Below are 18754 nucleotides of genomic sequence, written 5' to 3'. Positions count from 1 at the left end.
CATGGGCTTGTCATAGGACGGAAGTACTCTCTTTTTGGATCCTTTGCATTGCTTTAGAAGTTGTGCCCTGGAAGTTAATTTGAATGAAGAAATTTAAAAAATGAAAAAAAATTTTTTTCAACCAATTTCACTTTCTTTTCATCAATATGTTTTATTACACAATTATTTTCCTATTATCTAATTTTTACAATTTGAAAAACTTTTTCGCTCCGACCAGGGGTTGAACCTGGGTTTGCTGGCACCATAACAGAATGCCTTAGCACACTCAGCCACAAACGAAATTGAACATAAAGCGTTGAAAGGTCAATTCAAATGTTTGTGATTTGATCGTAATACGACACCAAGGAATAACATTCTAATTGCTTCTCGAGATGTTCTTTATTAGTATGAACGAAAAAAATAAGAAACGCAGGTTCAAATCTCACCAGCGGCAAATATTTTTCTACAAAAATATTTTTTTATGTCATGCATCGTTTTTATTTTCGGCATATATTTTCGTATAAATATATTTTTTCCATTAAAAATCAACAAAAAATTAAAAATTCTCGTAATTTGCAAAACCTTCTCAAAAGAACTTCCATGGAAGCGAAAAAGTCAAACGGCACAGTTTCAAATCCCAGCGGGGATGAAATTTATTTTTTTACTTTTTTTATTAATTTCTATTTTTTAGTGTTTTATTAGTTTTCTATTTTTTTGTAAAATTTAATTATACAAAATTTGCACTTAAAATAGTCTGATTGCGTTCTTTCTAATACTTGTCCACAACGACTGCATCGGAAGTAGAAAAAAAAACATTGGGGGATCCCAAGATGCGCTTTAGAAGAAAGTTTGTGCACTTGTCCAAAAGGACTGCATCGGAAGTGGAAAAAAATTATTGGGGGATCCCACGATGCGCTTTAGAAGAAATGTTTGTGGACTTGTCCAGAAGGACTGCATCGGAAGTTGAAAAACTCATGGGGGATTCTGGGATGGGCTTTAAAAGAAATGTTTGTGGAACAACTCCCAATTTTTTTGCTGGGTTTTCGGTATTAACTCTTTTTTTAATTAGGAAAAAATCTAAACTGGCATTCATTTTACATAAAAAAGTTTGTCAGTATGTCAGTATGTCAATATGTCATTTGGAAAATGGGTGTCGGAACCGTACCCAGCAAAAAAAGCGTCTCCAAAAAATAGTACAAATGTGCTTTGCGGGTCCGAGAGGTGTTGTACAATCGTTGCAGAAGCGAAGAATTTAGGATGGATGTTCACTGTTTGCACAGCCGTTGAACTTAATTTGCATCACTGCTTTAGGTGTAATATGAATTCAGTGTTTTGGGTGTGTATTAAAACATTTTATGATATTTTGCCAAATAAATAATTTGTATAGCCTTTTATGATTTTTAATATGCTGCCTTAAAATATTTTCAAAAATTCGCAAATTTTCTAGGATGGGTTTATTACTTTTTTTCGACAAAATTTAAATAAATTGTACCATTTTATTAATTCTTTCTCTGTTTTTAACCTATTTGCAACAAAAAGTTAAAATTGCCCTTTAAAGATATGAAAAAAAATCGAATTACAAATGTACATTTTTGTTCATCCTAAATGTAGTTATTGCTTGCCTTTAGCGTCATACGAAGTTCAAGATGGGCATTATGATAAAATGGTCAAATTTTAACAAATTCTGAACTAAGATACGAAATACGAATTTGTCGATATTTTTTCGTTTTTAGTTATTTTAAATAATGTACGCAAGACGTTATTAAAGACAAGGAAACTTTCCCAAAACATAATAATTCCATGAACTAAAATAGCGTTAAATTCGCTTCAGAGCTCTGGAGGGTTAACTTTTTTTATGCGTACACTAATAAAAAGCTTGTCCGGTTCCAAGTATTTTATCTTTAGAGTAATGATTGTGGTTTGATTGCTTCCGAACTAAAGAAGCAGAGAATTGAAGTAAGGATACATTTAAGACACGATAATCTTTTAAATTTGAGTTTTGAATACTTGATACCAGAGAAAAAAGCGTCGCCAAAAAAGTAATGAAAATGTTCTTTTTGGATCCGGAAGTGGTGCAAAATTGTCGCCGAAGCGATGAATTTAACATGGGCTTGTCATAGGACGGAAGTCCTCCATTTCAAAAGCCGTTGCACTGTATTTGCATCACTTCTTTAGGTGTGATCCGAATTCAATGTTTTGGATGTAAATTAAAAAATTCTGTGATATTTTGTCAAATAAATAATTTTTACATTTTTTTATAACTTTTAATGGATTCTAACGCTTGTCGGAAACGTTTGACCTCAAATATTTTAAAAAATGCACAATTTTTCATATTGGATTTAGCATTTTTTTCAACAAAATTTAAATGATTTGTACCATTTTATGAATTATTACACTGTTTTTAACCTATTTGAAACAAAAAAAGTTAAAATTACCCATTAAAAATACGAAAAACCCAAGTTTTAAAAAATTGAATTAAAATAACTTCCTGGTTAGTTAAAATAAAGAACATCATTGGGAGTGCATTTTCTAGAAGTGCTTTTAAATTTGTGCCTTTGGAAGAACTTCCAAGTTTTTTTTTGCTGGTTAGGTTTATTCGTTTTTGCTGATTGGGTCTTCAGACCCGACTTCAAACAGGAATTAAATACGATTTCATTAATTTTGAAGAATTTTTAAGAATTATTAAAGTCAAGTTTACCTTAGTCCAACAAAATTTTCGAATTACTTAAAGCGGATTAACTAAAAAGTTTATTGATTTTTGGACAAGGGAAAGTACATTCTATCAGAGAAATGAATCACTCCCCAGGTTCCCCCTAGCAACATCAATATCCATTGGCCACCCCAATTTTGACCTGTACATTGAGAAGCCAGTACATTCCTTAAATCCCTTGGAGACCGTTATTGTCCTGCTCTTTTCGAGTCAATTTGTTAATTTTTTTTCGGTCTGTGATCACTCGCATTTTACTAGACATGTGAACTCCCTTATTCAATATTTTTATTTAGTAGAAAACATAATCGCTTTTCTTTGCGTGTATGTAAATTGAAATTGAACATTTGCAAAAGTCTCAAGTGGATCAGTAAGAATTGTATTCTTTAAGAGTTCTTAAGCCATTTCCAACAGCCACTTTTGCAACAACTTTTTGTGTCGTTTTTAAGGGTTCTTCCTTTTCTATGCAGAACATTTCAATGAAAGCTTTTGCTGTATCATCATCCTCATCGTTGTCTATATCATCTTTAAATGCCGCTGAGGTCATCAAGGAGGAGGAGGCATGACTGTGGGCTAGACGGGCCAGCCGGCCGGTACGTGTGCGCACGATGTACACCCATGTCACCATGACTAATGATGTCCACAATATGGTGAACCGAACCTAAAGGGCATCGCTTATTTACTTGGCTATGCATCCATCCATCCATCCGTGGCTAAAGAAGATCTACTTTCAGCCATAGTTGTTGAGAGCTCCCAAAGACACTGGCCAGTTGGGAATGTGGTGATGAATGCAAAAATTGAGTGACTGACTGGCCATCTGACAGGGTGACTTAGTCAGTCAGTCAGTGTTCACATTTTACTTTTCAATTTCTTTGTTTATTCAGAGTCGTCTCCCATCACTATTGTGTGGTGTAGTGGTTATTGGTATGGCCTTTTTGACCAACTGGTCGAGGAAGAGGGAGTAATTGTTTGCTCATGCAAATGGTTCTGGCAAAAAGCTCTTCAGCATTACCAACTTTTGTTGGTGTTGCTGTAGCTGTTGCAGTTGTTTGCCTACAATCAACACTTTTCCACACCGCATTTGAGATTCTATTTTCACCATCATTCGAGACATTGGAGTGCTGTTGCATTTTGTTGTTGTTGTTTTTGTTCTTATTGTTGTTGTTTCTTTTTGTGTAATTTATGCGAAAACATTTTGTGTTGAGCATAATTAATTGCACTATGGCTATATGGATATATAAATATACATGAATGCATATAGAAATGTATTAGGGTAGGCCGAAGTTAAAATAAAATGAAGTAACCCTCAAAAAGTTTAAAAAAATGCGGTGCTGCTTTTTTCCATGTAATTTTTGAGGTCATACTTCATTTTCATGTGGTCCACATGCATAACGCATTGATCTATAATGGGAAATTTCCAATTTCATAGGGACTGAATTCAAAAGATTAGAAATAGAGTTCTGAATTGCAAATAATTTCCACCATAGGATGGGGGTATATTAATTTTGCCATTCCGTTTGTAACACATCGAAATGTTTATCTCAGACCCCATACAATATGGGATGTGGTGAAATTCCGATTCGATCTAGCGATGCCCATCCCTCTATTAAAATCGCACCAATTTCCGAACGAAACAAGCTATCCACTGAAACATGGCACGATTGCGGAACTCAAAATTTCATTCGATCCGGTTGAACGCGATGTTAGTAAAGGGTGATACGGTCAAAATTTGGTCAATATAAACTTGACGTATTTCTTTCAATTTTGCTTTTAAAAAACCTGAACACCCCTCATTTTGAAGGTGTGCGTGTGTAGAATGTTGCTCCTATTTTGATTTTGGAATTCACTCTTCAGTTGTCAAAATGCCGTCCAAGCAAAAAGAGCAGCGTATCAAAATTTTGCTCGCGCATCGCGAAAATCTGAGCTACGCACAGCTAGCAAAATCGCTAAAAGTTGCCAAATCAACCGTTACAAATGTAATTAAAGTGTTTTGGGAACGGGAAACCGGAAGCCGCTGAGACGACAAAGAGAGTTGCCGGTAGTTTCAAGCGAACCCCTAACCTCTCTCTCTCCGAGATGCCGCAAATAAACTGGGTGCATCGTCTACAACCGTGCATCGAGCCAAAAAACGAGCCGGACTATCGACTTACAAGAAGGCAGTGACTCCAAATCGCGATGATAACAAAATACGACGCCAAAGCGCGATCCCGGAGGCTGTACACGACGATGCTGACGAAGTTTGACTGCGTGGTAATGGACGACGAAACCTACGTCAAAGTCGACTACAAGCAGCTTCCGGGACAGGTAGCAGATATTTTCAAGCACATAAAACTATCAAAGTTCGCAAAGAAATATCTGGCAAGCCATCTGTACCTGTGGCTTGAAAAGCAGCATTTTCATAGCTTCCGGGACTGTCAACCAAGAAATTTACGTGAAAGAGTGTTTGAATAAACGTCTGCTGCCTTTCCTGAAGAAACACGGTTGTTCCGTACTGTTTTGGCCGGATTTGACATCTTGCCATAACGGCATCTTGCCATAAACGGTAAAAAAAGTGGTACGTCGCCAACAACGTGCAGGTGGTTCCCAAGGACAAGAACCCTCCCAACACGCCAGAGCTCCGCCCAATTGAGAAATACTGGGCTATTGTCAAGCGGAACCTAAAGAAGACCAAAAAACTGCTAAAGACGAGCAGCAGTTCAAGGCAAACTGGCTTTCTGCGGCGAAGAAGGTGGACAAGGTGGCTGTACAAAATCTGATGGCAGGTGTCAAGCGTGAGGCCCGGCAATTCGGATTTGGAAAAGCGAAAGCCTAACTGAATATTTTTCCTGATTTTTATACTAATTGAACTTGAAAAAGAAATTTAACTTGATTTTTTAAATATACGATTTCACCGATTTACTCGCGTTTTCCCTTGACCAAATTTTGACCGTATCACCCTTTATATGCTCTCAAACAGATATGCAAAAATCGATCCATAATAATATAGACCCCATATAAAATGTTTTTTTTTTCTCCAAACATAAAATCGGTGTCGAAATGAGATACATAATCTCCAAGAAAATAAGATGGTTGCGATGTGACTTCGTGGCCTTCTAGCAATTGAAATTTTTATCCGATTTGCTTGAAATTTGAAATCTAGAGGTACTATGGGCCCACAAATAGAAGCGCCGAATATGGTGCGTAGCGGCACATGTTTTAATATAGCCGCCATATAGACTAATCTACCGATTTGACTTCTTGAGTTTATCACACATGTCGTGATCATTTGAGTAGTGCGGGTGAAAATCTATAGAATTTAAATTTCAAATTATAGACTGAAAAAAAATATTCACCTTCTATGAATGATTATGATACCTAAATTTTAGGACACGAAATTTACACATTATTAAAAACAAATTTCTTTAAAATAAGGGAATTTTATATAAAAGAATGTTTATAATCTTCAAAATTTTATTTCATTAAGTTTATGAAATTTGCGTCCCTTCGTTAAAGTCGCACGTCTTTGAACTAAGGCAAAGTTTCCGTAGCTAAAAGAAATTGAATCTTTATATTGATATTAAATTAATATAAAAACGCTTTAAATATAGGCTATGCCTTATTTTGTGGATTTTCCGTCTTTGGTTTACAGTTTGGTTTAATGTTTTCCTAATTCTTTGGTACTCGTATTAGGAAAACATTTTTTACTTTGAAATATATGTTATAATTATGATTTTTAAACTGGCAAAAAGAGAATGAAAGTTTTATAAATGTGGTCTGTGTCGTAATTTTAATTTTATAGAGCCTAGATTTAAAGCTCCCTAAAAAGTGTCATTAGTTTAAAGAAGCCGAGACTTTGACTCATCACTCGTCGTCAAAAACCTTTAAGGGAAGATCAAAATCTTTGGATCCAAGTAAACTTTTTTTTTTTTGAGTGGAAACTTTAATTTTAACTTCGGGAAGCGTGTTAGTTGCACGGATCTGCTTGGAGAGTAACTGCCATCAACACCGCCCTTTCCCCCTGAAATTCTATATATTTTTAAGCAAACCGCTACGACGAAGATTGTAGCGATTTACTAAATTGATTTCAAAATTTGTGGGCATATTCGCCTAATTAGCCAAACATCGCATCGTTTCTCCTACCCACCAAAAAAATGGGTAAATAGTTGAGATGACAAACTGCTTACGAATAGCATTTGTAAGCAGTTTGTCATATCATATGCTTGGCAATAATGACTTACGGTTACCACACAGTTTCGGTTACCATGCATCAGATTTTCATGAGTTTAAATGCATTTCTTGTTTTTTTTTCGCATACAAAATTGTTTTGCTAATATCTCGTCCACACTTTCAATTTAGCTCTTGGTAATCCTGCAGAGAACGTGTCCTTGCAAAATTAACCAGATTTCCATTAAGTAGTAATTGCTTACCAAGTTTGAACTAAGTTACCACCCAGATTACTTGGTAATGAGAGTTTTTTTCTGGGTATATTCAGAATATTCGTATTTTGCGAAACACCCTTATGTGTACGATGAAAATTCTCCATGATGGCTGTGTTCTTGTATCTTGTGATATAGGCATAGCGATGATATTGTTGTTACCTTTTTTTGTTGTTGTTGTCGTTGTAGTGTTGTATTACATTAATTTTATAACATTTTTATGTTGTACACTATTGTTAGTAACTTTAGAGGACCAAATGGTGGTGGGCGGTAATTGTTTTTACGGCATATCACATCAACATGGTTGTATATTACACTATGTGTTGTACATATAAAGGAGTAAATACGAACACCTACACATACACTGCATTACATCTATGTATGTATGGATATGCGAACAATGCATTTGTATGCATGGGCTTATAACTTCATTTGACTCTGAAGAGAATTTGTCATGGTAGAAATGTTTCCCATGAACTTTAGTTAATTCACCAACAAAATAACAAAATCGGCCGTAGGGATAGAAATCAACAAACAACGCAAAGCTTTGAATTGGATACAGCCCATAATTGTTTCACGTCAACTCTTGTAAGTTGATTAAAATTCTGACACATCCCAAAAGGTGGTGTGGCAGACTCATATTGGGTCAAAAGTCAAGCATACTAATGGATTCTGAATAATTCTAAAAAAAAAAACTGAAAAGATTAACTTATTGCAATCATAATTCTTGTATGGATGTATGGGAAAATTAGCTTAATTCAAAAAAAAAAAATAATAAAAATAATAAATAAATAAAACAGAAAGAACAACGTAATCGCAATCAAAATACTGTCCTTAACTCTTTCTAGACTCAAGTAAATCGTACAAACATTTCGGCTTTTAAATTCTCAAGAGAGTGCATTGGATGATCTGACTATATACACGCTCACAAAAAATCGCTTCTGTAACATATACTCCCAAACATATTTTGCTTCAAGCATATACATTTTTGGGTATTGCCCAAACATTTATATGTTTGATCTCTTCCAATATATAATATGTTTGAAAGCATATTGGTCTAAACAATATATGTTTGGGTAGTCTAAGTTCCAAACATTTTGTATTTTTGCATCCAAATTCAATAATGTTGTCTTCCAAAAAACAATATGTTATTATGTGAACATATAATATGTTTGGAAGCATTTTGCACCCAAAAATATTATATGCTTAAAAAAATTCTCCCAAACAATATTGTGCTCAAAATTTTATTTATTTATTTATATATTTACAATCATAATGAATTATGAAAATAAACAGGTAATATAGGTGCTAACAACATAGGTTTTCCACCTGAATGCTCAAAATTTTGTTTCTGCCTAATTGTATATTCCCCCACATCTTTCTCACTTCCACGAGATTTTTTAGTTCTTAGCACCTTTTTCTGTAATACAAACATTGTAGAAGAAATTATTCAATTGTATGATTTTTTTTTTATTTTAATTTTACCTTTTGCCGGACGGGGATTCGAACAGCGGACCACACAGTTTGTAAGGATCAAAGAAGTAGCTGATCAATTGCCCAAGGAAAAATAAAATGTTAATTTTGTAATAACAAGCAACAACCACCAACTTAATTCAATATCGCTCCCTGTTAAATAGCGCTCCAAGCTACTAAACACATATATGTTTATAGGCTATTTCTAAATTAATATATGTTTGCATCCAAGCATATTATATTTACATACATTTTATGTCCCAAACATAATATGTTCTAACATATTAACATATATGTCCCAAACATGTTATGCTAGTTTATGAACATAATATGCTTGCACTCAAAAATATTGTGTTTAAAAATTTGTGTTCCAAACATATAATGTTTATAGCCAAACATATGAAAAACAGTCTTTTTCATCCGTGTAGAGGCTCTATTACCAAATAGATTGATATGAACCATATTCAGCATATCTCTTTATGCGTCTAAAATAACACCAGATTCAGATTTGATGAAAATGCAACGTCAACGAACAATTCGGTCCATATAATTATATTCATCACATTTTTGCATTGGTTTCTTGCTTATAAAAGGCTCTCACCCCATCATACATTTAAAAAAAATTTTGGTCATTATTGCCAAAATAGTGGAGATAATTACGCTGAAAAATACCTCAAAAAACTCACAATTAACACGTATATACAGCCTTAAGTTCGGCCTGGTCGAATCTTAAATACCCATCACCATGCATCACATATAAATGATTTCTTTCAAAATTCTTCGCCGTAGCGGGTTACTTGAAAATGTATAGAATATCAGCTGGATTTGATGATAGATTGTCTTCCAAGTAGATCGGAAGTTTCTTCATCTTAAACACTGACGATGTTACTTTTCCAAAATATGAACCAAATGTGACAAAGGACTTTATGGACTTAAATTACCTTTAGATTTAGAATTTCAGACAAAACTGATAAACACGATGTTTTGTAACAGGTTGGCTGATAAGTCCCCGGTCTGACATATAGATGACGTCGCTAGTATTAAATGCATATTATTTTTATATAGTACCAACCTTCAAATGATTCGTGTCAAAATTTGACGTCTGTAAGTCAATTAGTTTGTGAGATACAGTGTCTTTTGTGAAGCAACTTTTGTTATTGTGAAAAAAATGGAAAAAAGGAATTTCGTGTTTTGATAAAATACTGTTTTCTGAAGGGGAAAAATACGGTGGAAGCAAAAACTTGGCTTGATAATGAGTTTCCGGACTCTGCCCCAGGGAAATCAACAATAATTGATTGGTATGCAAAATTCAAGCGTGGTGAAATGAGCACGGGGGACGGTGAACGCAGTAGACGCCCGAAAGAGGTGGTTACCGACGAAACCATAAAAAAATCCACAAAATGATTTTGAATGACCCTAAAATTAAGTTGATCGAGATAGCAGAGGCCTTAAAGATATCAAAGGAACGTGTTGGTCATATCATTCAATAATATTTGGATATGCGGAAGCTCTGTGCAAAATGGGTGCCGCGCGAGCTCACGTTTGACCAAAAACAACAACGTTTTGATGATTCTGAGCGGTGTTTGCAGCTGTTAACTCGTAATACACCCGAGTTTTTCCATCGATATGTGACAATAGATGAAACATGGCTCCATCACTACATTCCTGAGTCCAATCGACAGTCGGCTGAGTGGACAGCGACCGGTGAACCGTCTCCGAAGCGTGGAAAGACTCAAAAGTCCGCTGGCAAAGTAATGGCCTCTGTTTTTTGGGATGCGCATGGAAAAATTTTTATCGATTATCTTGAGAAGGGAAAAACCATCAACAGCGACTATTATATGGTGTTATTGGAGCGTTTGAAGGTCGAAATCGCGGCAAAACGGCCCCATATGAAGAAGAAAAAAGTGTTGTTCCACCAAGGCAACGCACCGTGCCACAAGTCATTGAAAACGATGAAAAAAATTCATTAATTGGGCTTCGAATTGCTTCCCCACCCACCGTATTCTCCAGATCTGGCACATATCTTTTTGGTCCTAAATAACTTAAGCTTTCCAATTTCGGATAAAAACTATGGTTTCTAGAAGCCCAAGATCCTAAATCGGAAGGTCGGTTTATATGGGTGCTATATTAAAACCTAGACCTAAAACCTTGACCTGGCTGCAAACAAAAAACGAACCTGTACCAAATTTCAAGACGATAGCGCCATTATTGAAGACTATAGCATGATTATAACAGACAGAGAGGCGGACATCGTAATGGTTATAAAATTCCCATACAAGCCAAGTTCTTGATCGGTTTAAATAGAGGATTTTATAAATAATTATGAAGCGATATGAACCAATTTCCACATAGTAATTAGAGCACCAAATTCCAAAAGGATCGAATGAAATTTGTTCCTCCATGAGGCTCCAAAAATCAAATCTTCAGGTTTATATGTGGGCTATATATACACCTAATTATGGATCGATATTGACCAGGATTTGTATGATTATTAAAATATATATTGACATTACGAATCAAATTTCAACCAGATCGGATGCTTGTTCAAGGGTCTTGGGAAGACAAATGTGGGGTCGGTTTATATTGAGGCTATATATACACTGAAAAATATTTACGTGGTAATAAAGATAATGCAAACATAAATTTTAGGATGCACAATTTACACAATATTAAGGACGAATTTCTTTAAAATAATGAAATTTGAAGTAGAGGAAAGTTTAAAATCTTCACCAAAAATAAGCGAAGCCTCCATGAAGGAAAACATAGGTTTATATTAAAAAGTGTTAACTAAGGTATAGCTTATTTAATATATCGCAGAAAAATAATGATAATTCGATAAATTGGATCTGTACACTAAATTCAATTTTATTGATCCTAGATTTAAAGCTAGATTGGGTCCCTAGAAATGTCTTTATTTTAATGAAGCAGCATCTTTGGATCAAAGGTCTTGGGATCCAGAGAGTAGTTATGAACTGAAATAAACAAATAAATAAATAAACAAATTTTTGCAAAAAAAAAAATATCTCCAAAATATTTTCAATTAAAAAGATTAAATCATACAATTAACTTTTAAATCAAATCAGAAGAATATGCCAGTTAAAAATTTATGTAAATTTTTAAAATTTTAATTAAAAATTTATTTGAAACAATCAATTTTTAATCAAACTAAAAATAATAAGCAGTTAAGAAAGTGTTTGAAAGTAGTTACATTTTTAATTAAAAAATTAATTGAATTTTTCAATCAACATCAATTAAATTTTTTTTAAATCAATTAAAAAAGTAATTGAAGTTTGCTAATCAATTAAAGTTTTGATCAAATATGTTTTTGATGCCCAATTAAAACTGTGATTGATACTATCATTATTGTGATTGGAACCATTTTAATTAAGAAAGTAATTGGGGAAATTAATTTCGTGAATGAAATTTGCTATTCCAAGACTCTCTTGAAGTCAAATATGGTATTCGGTGTATAGTTATGATTATGGGCTGATATGGACCACTTTTGGCATGGTTGTTAAATATCATATACTACCGCCACGTACAAAATTTCAACAAGATCGGATGAATTTTGCTTCTCGAAAAGGCACCGGAGGTCAAATCTGGCGATCGGTTTATGTGGAAGCTATATATAATTATGGACTGATAGGAAGCAATTCCTGCATGATTGTTGGATACCATATACTAACATCACGTACCAAATTTCAACCGAATGGGAAGAATTTCGCTCTTCCAAGGTGCTCCGGAGGTTAAATCTGGGGATCGGTTTATATGGGGTCTATATATAATTATGGCCCGATTTCGACCAATTTTTGCATGGGTGTTTGAGGCCATATACTAACATCACGTACAAATTTCAACTGAATCAAATGAATTTTCGTCTTCCAAGGGGCTCCGGTGGTCAAATCTGGTGATCGGTTTATATGGGGGCTATATATATAATTATGGACCGATTTGCATGGTCATTAGAGACCATATATAGAGGCTCCGCAAGCTAAATCGGGGGATCGGTTTATATGGGGGCTATATATAATTATTAACCGATGTGGACCAATTTTTGCATGGTTGTTAGAGACCATATACCAACACCATGTACCAAATTTCAGCCGGATCGGATGAAATTTGCTTCTCTTAGAGGATCGGCAAGCCAAATTTGGGGGTCCGTTTATATGGGGGCTATACGTAAAAGTGGACCGATATGGCCCATTTGCAATACCATCCGACCTACATCAATAACAACTACTTGTGCCAAGTTTCAAGTCGATAGCTTGTTTCGTTCGGAAGTTAGCGTGATTTCAACAGACGGACGGACATGCTCATATCGACTCAGAATTTCACCACAACCCAGAATATATATACTTTATGGGGTCTTAGAGCAATATTTCGATGTGTTACAAACGGAATGACAAAGTTAATATACCCCCATCCTATGGTGGAGGGTATAAAAATATTTTATAAATAAAATCAAATTTAAAAGAGAATGAATTCTTATTAAAAATTCTCCATTTCTTTGGCTCGGAATCAATATCAAAATATTTTGTGTAAGGAGAAAATTTCTCGTATCGGGCTAACTTTTTCTACATTGCGAGGCATTTGAAAGATAAGGTTCAGTCTGGACAAGCTTTTTTGGCTTTATATACTGATTTGAAATTTCTATACAAAATTGTACTTCATTTTTGACAGACAATGACTATTAAATATTTATCTATGAAAATGATATCTGGATGAATGAGATATGTATCATTCAGTAAAAAAACCTATTTGAAAAAAAAAAATGGAATGAATGCTTTTGGTATACAAGGAAATCAAATGGAAATCATTTAGACCTCCATAGCAAGCATAACATTCTGTGATCATTGTCTCCAATATCGTTGCCACAAAAATTTATTTTCAAATCGATGACCTCGAAAGTGATAAACTTGGGGATTATTTATAACTTTCTTTTTGTTTCTCTCTCTCTTTTCCTGGCCCCTTTAGTGCGCGTTCTCTCCAAAATTGTGTCGCAAATGTAAATTTCATTGTCATTTGATTTGGAGTCATATGACACACTTATTTACATTGTTTAGTTCCCCTAAATATTTTCAAATACTATTTTTTGGTTTTTGGTTTTTGGGGTCAATAAGTTAACAATTCCATATCAAATGATAACAACAAAAAATACAAAACCAAGTCAAGCACAATAAAGTCGAATTAAAATTTCCCCCTCCTTCACAAATACAAAAAAAAAAAATAGGAAACAATGTCAAAAAATAAAGTCAAATTCAACTTTTGGGAGTAGCCCAACCCAAAAGAGGAGACATGCGACAATAACGAAAAATAATGGAAATAAAGAACAGATTCCATTGTTAGTTTTGGATGACTTGGATGGCTGGAGACAGCAATGGGGGTAACCCCTTGTTGTACGAGTCATATGACTCGATAAGGGTTTTCCCTACCCAACGGTGTAACCTCTGTCCAGGCTTTTATTCTTCATTGAGGTGCATGCCTAACACAATATCCCCATCATAGACAATAACTGAACGGGCCAAACAATAACTTTCCTTGCCAGATTTGGCATAAGGCCCATAAAATCCGAAACTTTGCTTTGTTGGGAGATTTGTGGATAAATATGTACGTCTTTCTACCCTCAAAGCCTGAGTCAATCGCGGCATGAAATGAATCGTTTAACGACACCTCCTCATTCACATTCTTTTCGTTTGCAGAGATTAAGTCTATCCATGTGTCTGTCCATCTGGCTGTCTATTCCTATTTCTAAACAGAAAAGGCAAGTGTCACACAAACTGTTAAGCATGAAATTGAAAACAATAGAAAGAAAATCTGGAAACTTTGACTACTTTTATCGATTATAAGTCAACAGCATAGCTTGCCAGTGATGCCAACAAATATTCAAATATAAATGCTTAGATAGCACATTCAAATACTGATAGGTAATAGCAAGGCGAACATTTTTCAGTATTTAGGAAGTAAGTGCAACCGAAAGTCGAGTTGGACCAACTGTATTATGCCATTGTCTAAACGATGACATTTGTATGATAGAAATTTGGTACTAAGGTCATATTTAAAAAAATCGGACTATATATACGAGCCAAATATGTTGGTGTTTCCGAGGTTCAAGTTTTGTAACATTATTCTTTAAGTGAAGGCAATTTCCCATATTTGTGGAAATAAGGTGAAATTATATATGGGATCTATATCTGATCCATTTCGGAATGAATTGTCTAAGTGAGCCCTATACCTAACCTAACCTAATTCTACGTTGTTCAACAAAGATGTTGCCAAATTGTTCTTCTTAAAAGTTGATAATCATTGATCATGAATAGTTAAATGGTTGTAAACTGTAGGTCTTGCAAACCTAAAGCGTTCAGTTTACTCTGATCTATATTGAATTTATCTAGGTTCAAAGAATGTCTACATAAAGAAATATCACGAAACTTACGTCAGTTAATTTTTTTTAATTTTTTAATTAAAACAAAAATCATTCATATGTATCATATATAGAGCATAGTTTTGGACGCTCATGAGCCGATGTAAAGAAACTTTATTTAACAAAAACATCCTTTTGTTGGTCACTTTCTTAAAAATAAAACTTTTGGAAACGGAAATAATGTAATTTTACATATGTATATTCCAAAAATGTTGGTAAAATACGAAAAGATTTTCGGCATTACATATACTCAAAAATAAAAAAAAAATGTTAAAAAAAACATTATTGTTGTTTTTGATTTCAGCTTAAAACCATGCATTGATTAAACTACAAGTGTAGCTTAACCAACATGGGAAAATAATGTTTGTCAAATTTATTTGGGCAAAGCTCTATAGACTGCAAAATGGTTGGATGGACGCATGTTTCGGAATTACCACATTCCTCATCAGCATCCTCTATTCGCAGCAAAACTATCAACCAATTGTCAGAATAAATTCAAACCAAACAAGTATATACGGCCGTAAGTTCGGCCAGGCCGAATCTTATGTAACCTCCACCATGGATTGCGTAGAAACTTCTACGAAAGACAATCACTGAATCAGATAAATTTTTGTCTTCTAAGAGGCTCCGGAGGTCAAATCTGGTGATGGGTTTATATGGGAACTATATATAATTGTAGACCGATGTGGACCAATTTGCATGGTCATTAGAGACCATATACTAACATCATGTACCAAATTTCAGCCGGATCGGATGAAATTTGCTTCTCTTAGAGGCTCCGCAAGCCAATCGGGGGATCGGTTTATATGGGGGCTATATATAATTATGGACCGATGTGGACCAATTTTTGCACGGTTGTTAGAGATCATATGCTGACACCATGTACCAAATTTCAACCGGATCGGATGAAATTTGCTTCTCTTAGAGGCTTCGCAAGCCAAATCTGAGGGTCCGTTTATATGGGGGCTATACGTAAAAGTGGACCGATATGGCCCATTTGCAATACCATCCGACCTACATCAATAACAACTACTTGTGCCAAGTTTGAAGTCTATAGCTTGTTTCGTTCGGAAGTTAGACGGAATGACGGACGGACGGACATGCTCAGATCGACTCAGAATTTCACCAAACGGAATTACAAAGTTAATATACCCCCATCCTATAGTGGAGGGTATAAAAACAATTTTGGTGATAAAAGTTTGACTTTTCAAAGGAATTAAAAAAAAACTCTAACAAAAGAACGACGTATTCGATATACGTTTTCCAAACGTTTTTTGCGTGTATATGCGTCCTAATCTATTTGTCTTGGCCAAAATGTAGTGAAAATGTGTTTGGATCCCGAAGTGGTTCAAAATTGGCGCAGAAGCGATGAATTTAACATAGGCTTGTCAAAGGACGGATGCCCACCATTCCAACAGCTTTTGCACTGAATTTGCATCACTTCTTAAGTTGTGATGCGACTTCAGTGTTTTGGATGTGAATTAAAAAATTTTGTGATTTTTTGCCTAATAAATAATTTTTGAATTTTTTGGTATGATTTTTAATGAATCCTAATGCTTGTCTGCAACGTTTGACCTTAAATGTTTTCAAAAAGTCACAATTTTTCTAGAATGGATTTATATTTTTTTCGACAAAGTTTGAATAATTTGTACCATTTTATTAATTCTTACTCTGTTTTAACCTATTTGAAATAAAACAAATATATACAGCAGTAAGTTCGGCGAGGCCGATAATATATCGTGCTACTCTATACCGATACACAATTTATTCGGAACACCTATTTATGGTCCTCAAAAACCTCTAGATTTCAAATTTCAAGTAAATTGAATAAAAACTACGATTTCTAGAAACTCAAAAAATAAAATCGGTAGATCGGGCTATATCGGGTGGTTAACTTGTAAGGGCCGATGTTGAATGTGAACCACACCTAAACGCCAAGCTTTTTTCCGAATTTTATTTGACATTTATCTATTTCAGACTTACTCAATTTGAACCATGGACGCCGCGAATGGGCAGAATGGTTCCAAGAAATGGCAACAGTGGATGATCAATTTTCGAAGAAAATCATCTTCAGTGATGAGGCACATTTTCACCTCAGTGGATTCGTCAATAAACAGAATTGCCGCATTTTGGCGAATGAGAATCCAAGTGTGATTGTCGAATAACCAATGCACCCACAAAGAATGACTGTTTGGTGCGGTTTATGGGCTGGCGGCATCATCGGGTCGTATTTTTTCCAAAGTGAGGCCGGTCAGGCAGTTACTGTGAATGGTGTTCGCTATCGTGAGATGATAACGAACTTTTTATGGCCCGAATTGGAAGATATGGATGAGGACGATATGTGGTTTCAGCAGGACGGTGCCACTTGCCACACAGCTAACGAAACAATGGCTCTTTTGCGCAACAAATTCAATGGCCGTGTTATCTCACGTAATGGCGATGTCAATTGGCCACCAAGATCGTGTGATTTTGGCCGCCAAGATCATGTGATTTGTCATCGAAAATTTGGACCATCGGATGAAGGCGAGCCATAAAATAAAATTACAATAATTTCCTAAATAGTTTGTGTTTTATTCAAAATCAACATCGGCCCTTGAAATTTTAACCACCCTTTATGAGGACTATAGCAAACCATAGACCGTTAAACACCATATTCGGCACACCTGTTTGTGGTTCTAAAATACCTCTTGATATAGAATTTCAGGCAAATCGGATTGCAAATAAGGTTTCTATACCAAGACATGGACCGATACACCCCATTTTCAAATTTCAGGAAAATCGGATAGAAAATAAGGTTTCTAGAAACCCAATATCCCAAATCGGAGGTCGGTTTATATGGGGGCTATACCAAAACGTTGACCGATTTTCGACACACATATTTCTGGTCCTAAAATACCTATAGATTTCCAATTTAAGGAAAATAGGATAGAAAATACGGTTTCTAGAAGCCCAAGAAGTAAAATTGGGAGATCAGTCTATATGGGGGCTATACCAAAACATGGACCGATAGGCACCATTTTCGGCACACTTTTTTATGGTCATGATATACCTCTAGATTTCCAATTTCAGGCAAATCGGATAGAAAATACGGTTTCTAGAAGCCCAAGACCCCAAATCGGGGGTTCGGTTTATATGGGGGCTATTACAAAACATGGACCGATATAATTCATCTTCGAACTTGACCTGCTTGGAGACAAAAAATGAGTTTCTGCAAAAGTTAAGCAAGATAGCTTTATTATTGAAGACTGTAGCGTTATTACAACAGACAACCAGACAGACAGACGGATATGGTTATATCGTCTTAGAATTTCTCCCTGATCAACAATATATATACTTTATATAGTCGGAAATCGATATTTCGACGTGTTACAAACGGAATAACAAACTTATTATACCCCCATCACTATTCTATGGTGGTGGGTATAAAAATAAAAACTACCCATTAAAAATATGAAAAAATCGAGTTGAATTAAAAGAACTTCCTGCAAAAATTACAATGAAGAATATCTTAGGAAGGACATTTTTGGAAGAGATTTTAAAGTCGTGTCTTTAGAAGAACTTCCCAATTTTTTTTCTGGATAACCATATATCTTCCATTAACAAGAGCAAATTCCCTCTAAAACCAACATTAATAATGTCATCGTTATACATATATTTAGAAAATATTGGCCTAAGAAGACTTTTTTGAGAAACCCCTCACAATAATAGGCTCTTGCTACTTTTTGCCTCTCTTATCTTTTCATAGATATACTTGAAACA

The 18754-nt window shown here is 34.9% G+C and overlaps 1 protein-coding gene across 5 annotated transcripts in view; it reads right to left on the bottom strand.

Moving 5' to 3' along the window:
- sano (CABIT domain-containing protein serrano) overlaps positions 1-18754 on the bottom strand; it is a 136511-nt gene that overhangs the window by 61461 nt on the left and 56296 nt on the right. The window lies entirely within an intron of this gene.

The sequence above is a fragment of the Haematobia irritans genome, chromosome 5, assembly GCF_050003625.1.
Source record: "Haematobia irritans isolate KBUSLIRL chromosome 5, ASM5000362v1, whole genome shotgun sequence".
In the NCBI taxonomy this organism is placed as follows: domain Eukaryota; kingdom Metazoa; phylum Arthropoda; class Insecta; order Diptera; family Muscidae; genus Haematobia; species Haematobia irritans.
The sequence above is the reverse complement of the archived record's forward strand: the minus strand, read 5'-3'. Positions and strand labels throughout refer to the sequence as shown.